Source organism: Oncorhynchus masou, chromosome 15 (genome assembly GCF_036934945.1).
Source record: "Oncorhynchus masou masou isolate Uvic2021 chromosome 15, UVic_Omas_1.1, whole genome shotgun sequence".
In the NCBI taxonomy this organism is placed as follows: Eukaryota; Metazoa; Chordata; class Actinopteri; order Salmoniformes; family Salmonidae; genus Oncorhynchus; species Oncorhynchus masou.
In genome coordinates, this window is record NC_088226.1 from 69,037,530 (window position 1) to 69,043,486 (window position 5,957).

Sequence of the window (5,957 nt, forward strand, 5' to 3'; positions counted from 1 at the left end):
GGACATTCAGAGACTTGTCCCAAAGCCACTCCGGCGTTGTCTTGGCTGTGTGCTACGGGTCGTTGTCCTGTTGGAAGGTGAACCTTCGCCCAAGACCTGAGCGCTCTGGAGCTGGTTTTCATCAAGGAACTCTTTGTACTTTGCTCCGTTCATCTTTCCCCCGATCCTAACTGGTCTCCCAGTCTTTGCCGCTGAAAAACATCACCACGGCATGATGCTGCCACCACCATGCTTCACTGTAGGGAGGGTGGCAGGTTTAATGCAGACATGACGCTTTGCATTTAGGCATTCATCAGACAAGAGAATCTTGTTTTCATGGTCTGAGAATTCTTTAGGTATATTTTGGCAAATTCCAAGCAGGCTGCTATGTGCCTTTTACTGAGGAGTGACTTCCATCTGGTCACTACCATAAAGACCTGATTGTTGGTGCTGCAGAGATGGTTGTCCTTCTGGAAGGTTCTCCCATCGGCACAGAGGAACCTTGGAGCTCTGTCAGAGTGACCATCGGGTTCTTGGTCACCTCCCTGACCAAAGCCCTTATCCCCGATGCTCGGTTTGGCCTTGCGGACAGCTCTAGGAAAAGTCTTGGTGGTTCCAAACTTCTTCCATTTAAGAATGATGGAGGCCACTGTGTTCTTGGATACCTTCAATGCTGCAGACATTTCTTGGTACCCTTCCCCAGATCTGTGCCTTGACACAATCCTGCCTCGAAGCTCTACGGACAATTCCTTCGACCTCATGGTTTGGTTTTTGCTCTGACATGCACTGTCAACTGTGGGACCTTATATAGACAGGTGTGTGCCTTTACAAATCATGTCCAATCGATTGACTTTACCACAGGTGGACTCCAATCAAGTTGTAGAAACATCTCAAGGACGATCAATGGAAACAGGATGCACTTTGAGCTTATATTTCGAGTCTCATTGCAAAAGGGTCTGAATACTTATGTAAATAAGGTATCTCTGTTTTTATTTTTTATAAATGTACAAACATTTCTAAAAACCTGTTTTTGCTTTGTCATTATGGGGTATTGTGATGTCATTATGGGGTATTGTGTGTAGATTGATAATTGATAAAACATTGTTATCCATTTTAGAATAAGGCTGTAACGTAACAAAATGCTGTAAAAGTGAAGGGGTCTGAGTACTTTCTGAATGCACTGTAAGTAACTTAATTTATGACCCTCTTAACTCCTCTGTGAATCCTACAGCTATTCTATGTAGTAATCATGTGCCTAACCTGAGTTATATGGTTAGCACTGAGGCGGTTTGCCCTATTAGGAAATGCACTGTGTGCAGCTCACCCTGCACTATGAGCTCAAACATAAATATCACTGTCATGCCTACGTTTTGATAAGCCTCCAAGTAAAGCAATAAAAACATTCCCAGAAAAGTGCTAAAAATAGCCCACATTAACATATGTAGCCTAAGAAACAAGGTTCATGAAATCGATAACTTGCTGGCAACAGATAACATTCATATATTGACTATCTCTGAAAACTCCCTTACATAATAACTTTGATGATACATTTGTAGCAATATATGGTTTCAAAATCTTCAGAAGAGAGAGGAATGCCATTGGTGCAGGTGTTGCCATTTATGTTCAGAGTTTCTCCAACATAATCCAGGTAGAGTCAGGCATTCCGCAGGACAGCTGTTTAGGCCCTTTACTTTTTAAAATATTTACTAATGACCTGCGACTGGCTAGGAGTAAAGCCTGTGTGTATGTATGCTGATGACTCAACACTATGCACGTCAGCTACCACAGCAATTGTAATCACTGCAACACAACGAGTTACAGTCAGTTTCAAAATGGGTGGCAAGAAATAAGTTAGTCCAAAATATGTTAAAAACTTAAGGTAAAAGCATTGTATTTGGGGCAAATCATAACCTAAACCTCAACTAAATCTTGTAATGAATAATGTGGAAATTGAGAAAGTTGAGGAGACTAAACTGCTTGGATAACCCTGGATTGTAAACTGTTGATGCAACAGTAGCTAAGATGGGGAGAGGTCTATCTGCAATAAAGCGCTGCTCTGCCTTCTTAACAACGCTATCAACAAGGCAGGTCCTGCAGGCCCTAGTTTTGTCGCACTTGGACTGAGTGATTGAATTCATCACTTCATGTATTTGTGAGAAGTATTGACATGTTGAATGCACCAAGCGGTCTGTTTTAAAATACTAGCACATAGCTCAGACACCTATTCATACCCCACCAGACAGCAGAGGTCTCGTCACAGTCTCCAATTCCAGAACAAACTATAGAGTACCACAATATGAGCCACAATACACATAAAACCTAGTGGTCAAACAAGGAAATGGTTCCAATTGTTTTTCTACCAATCATTTTTCCCTTAGGGGATTTTAGAAACACTTAAAATAAGGGCTGTGTTTCGTGTAGGCTTACCCTGGCGAGACGTTTTGATAACCGTGTAAATCTCTCTAGGACTAGGTGACTTTTATCTATATATTCGCTTGAATTTCTGGAGCCCAGGAAGGGTAAGCCTACACAAAACACAGCCCTTATTTTAAGTGTTTCTAAAATCCCCTATGGGAAAAATGATTGGTAGAAAAACAATTGGAACCATTTCCCTGTTTGACTGCTAAGCTTCATGGGTATTATTACACTTCCATCGTGGGTCGCTATGGGAGGCACACAGTAGTACTATTCTACATCAAGTAACTCATGCAAGCAGTAAAATCAGTTTTTTCTTTTAAACTGATAGACTGTTGTGAAATCTAATGTAATGTTTTTAATTGTATACAACTGCCTTCATTTGTAATGTTTTCAATTGTATATAACTGCCTTAATTTTTGCCAGACCCGAGGAAGAGCAGCTGCTGCCTTGGTAGGAACTAATGGGGATCCATAATAAATACACATGCAAGTGTTAGCTAACTCTGGAACTGATGTTAACGTGAGCTAGCTAATGTTAGTGGGCGGTAGTAAAATTAGCTTACCTTTGTTTCCACCGTCCAGAAATGGTGTGGATTGGTAGCTTAACGTTATATAGTACAACCTTCTACTTAAGTTAGTTAACTAACGTTAGCCTAACAATAGCCTACAAGTATAACGTAACCTAACATTAAGTTAGCGTATCCTACACAGTTAAATTAAACTAGCTTAAATCAGCTTAAAACTAGCTAGATAACTCTTATACCTACTATGTTAAACACTATATTAAAACAATATATTTATATATACACTACAAATCCTAATATATACACTTGACAAAAAACTAAGCTGGCTAACATCAGGTAGCTAGCTAACAGCTAATGTTAGCTAACTAAACCGAACCATAACCTAACAACACTAACAAATACTTACTTAACAAAAACAAACTATGCTAATTGACTATACTAATTTGGAAAAACTAAAGATAGTTGTAAATGACTAAAAAGGCAGTCAGAAGCTGAGGTGAAGACGTTGAAGAGGTGCAGCTAGTAACTGACACTGATACAGCTAGCTAGTTAATATGCTTGTTCGCACTGACAATTTGCATTGAATATGCACGGAAGTGTAGTGTCGTCTATATAGAATAGATAGACTGGGAAATGGTAACATTGTTGATGGATGACATGAATATTGCCATTGTATTAATGGTGATGTCTGATCATGTATTGAGTAAACCTGAAGTTAATCACTTTGTCATTGGAAGCCTGAATACAGGGCAATTCTCCAGAACAGGAGTTGGTGAGTCTTAGCATTAGATTACTGATCATATGTAACTGTGTTTGTTTTGTGATTGGCAGGGACCGTGCTCCATTTGTGTTCACCTCCAGCCACACAGGGTCAGACGACCTCTTCAGTAAACAGGTCAGTGCCGTTGGAAACATGGTCAGCGTGACCGCACAGAGTACAGGCCATATGGATTTTCTAAAAGCTCTCAAAAAGAGGCAGTCCGTCAACATTAAACTCCAGAGTATTGAGGTAACTGGGTAACGATCCAGGGTTTCGACTAACTTCTTCAGCAGGCAGTGGAGATACTCACCGGGACCCACCCCAGGCACCCATTAGACCCACCCCAGGCACCCACTAGACCCACCCCAGGCACCCACTAGACCCACCCCAGGCACCCACTAGACCCACCCCAGGCACCCACTAGACCCACCCCAGGCACCCATTAGACCCACCCCAGGCACCCACTAGACCCACCCCAGGCACCCACTAGACCCACCCCAGGCACCCATTAGATCCACCCCAGGCACCCACTAGACCCACCCCAGGCACCTATTAGACCCACCCCAGGCACCCACTAGACCCACCCCAGGCACCCACTAGACCCACCCCAGGCACCCACTAGACCCACCCCAGGCACCCATTAGACCCACCCCAGGCACCTATTAGACCCACCCCAGGCACCCACTAGACCCACCCCAGGCACCTATTAGACCCACCCCAGGCACCCACTAGACCCACCCCAGGCACCCACTAGACCCACCCCAGGCACCCACTAGACCCACCCCAGGCACCTATTAGACCCACCCCAGGCACCCATTAGACCCACCCCAGGCACCTATTAGACCCACCCCAGGCACCCACTAGACCCACCCCAGGCACCCATTAGACCCACCCCAGGCACCTATTAGACCCACCCCAGGCACCCATTAGACCCACCCCAGGCACCTATTAGATCCACCCCAGGCACCCACTAGACCCACCCCAGGCACCCACTAGACCCACCCCAGGCACCCACTAGACCCACCCCAGGCACCTATTAGACCCACCCCAGGCACCCATTAGACCCACCCCAGGCACCTATTAGACCCACCCCAGGCACCCACTAGACCCACCCCAGGCACCCATTAGACCCACCCCAGGCACCTATTAGACCCACCCCAGGCACCTATTAGACCCACCCCAGGCACCCATTAGACCCACCCCAGGCACCTATTAGACCCACCCCAGGCACCCACTAGACCCACCCCAGGCACCTATTAGACCCACCCCAGGCACCTATTAGACCCACCCCAGGCACCTATTAGACCCACCCCAGGCACCCATTAGATCCACCCCAGGCACCCATTAGACCCACCCCAGGCACCCATTAGATCCACCCCAGGCACCCATTAGATCCACCCCAGGCACCTATTAGACCCACCCCAGGCACCCATTAGATCCACCCCAGGCACCCACTAGATCCACCCCAGGCACCCATTAGACCCACCCCAGGCACCCATTAGACCCACCCCAGGCACCCACTAGACCCACCCCAGGCACCCATTAGACCCACCCCAGGCACCCATTAGACCCACCCCAGGCACCCACTAGACCCACCCCAGGCACCCATTAGACCCACCCCAGGCACCCATTAGACCCACCCCAGGCACCCACTAGACCCACCCCAGGCACCTATTAGACCCACCCCAGGCACCCATTAGACCCACCCCAGGCACCCACTAGACCCACCCCAGGCACCCACTAGACCCACCCCAGGCACCCACTAGATCCACCCCGGCCCCCTTGGACATATCCCCCTTTTCTTCATTTTCTAGAAGTTGAACTCTTTCTTTCTCCATCCTTCTCATCTTTCTCTCTCTCTCTCTCTCTCTCTCTCTCTCTCTCTTTCTTTCTTCATCCCTCCCTCTCCCTCTCCCTCTCATCTCTCTCTCCCTCTCTCTCCCTCTTTCTCCATCTCCCTCTCTTTCTCATCTCTCTCTTTCTCCATCTCCCTCTCTTTCTCATCTCTCTCTTTCTCCATCTCTCTCTCTCTCCCTCACTTTCTCCATCTCCCTCTCTTTCTCATCTCTCTCTTTCTCCATCTCCCTCTCTTTCTCATCTCTCTCTTTCTCCATCTCCCTCTCTTTCTCATCTCTCTCTTTCTCAATCTCTCTCTCTCCCTCACTTTCTCCATCTCTCTCAATTCAATTACATTTTTTTACATGGGAAACATATGTTAACATTGTCAAAGCAAGTGAAGTAGATTAATATACAAAAGCAAAATTAACAATAAAAATG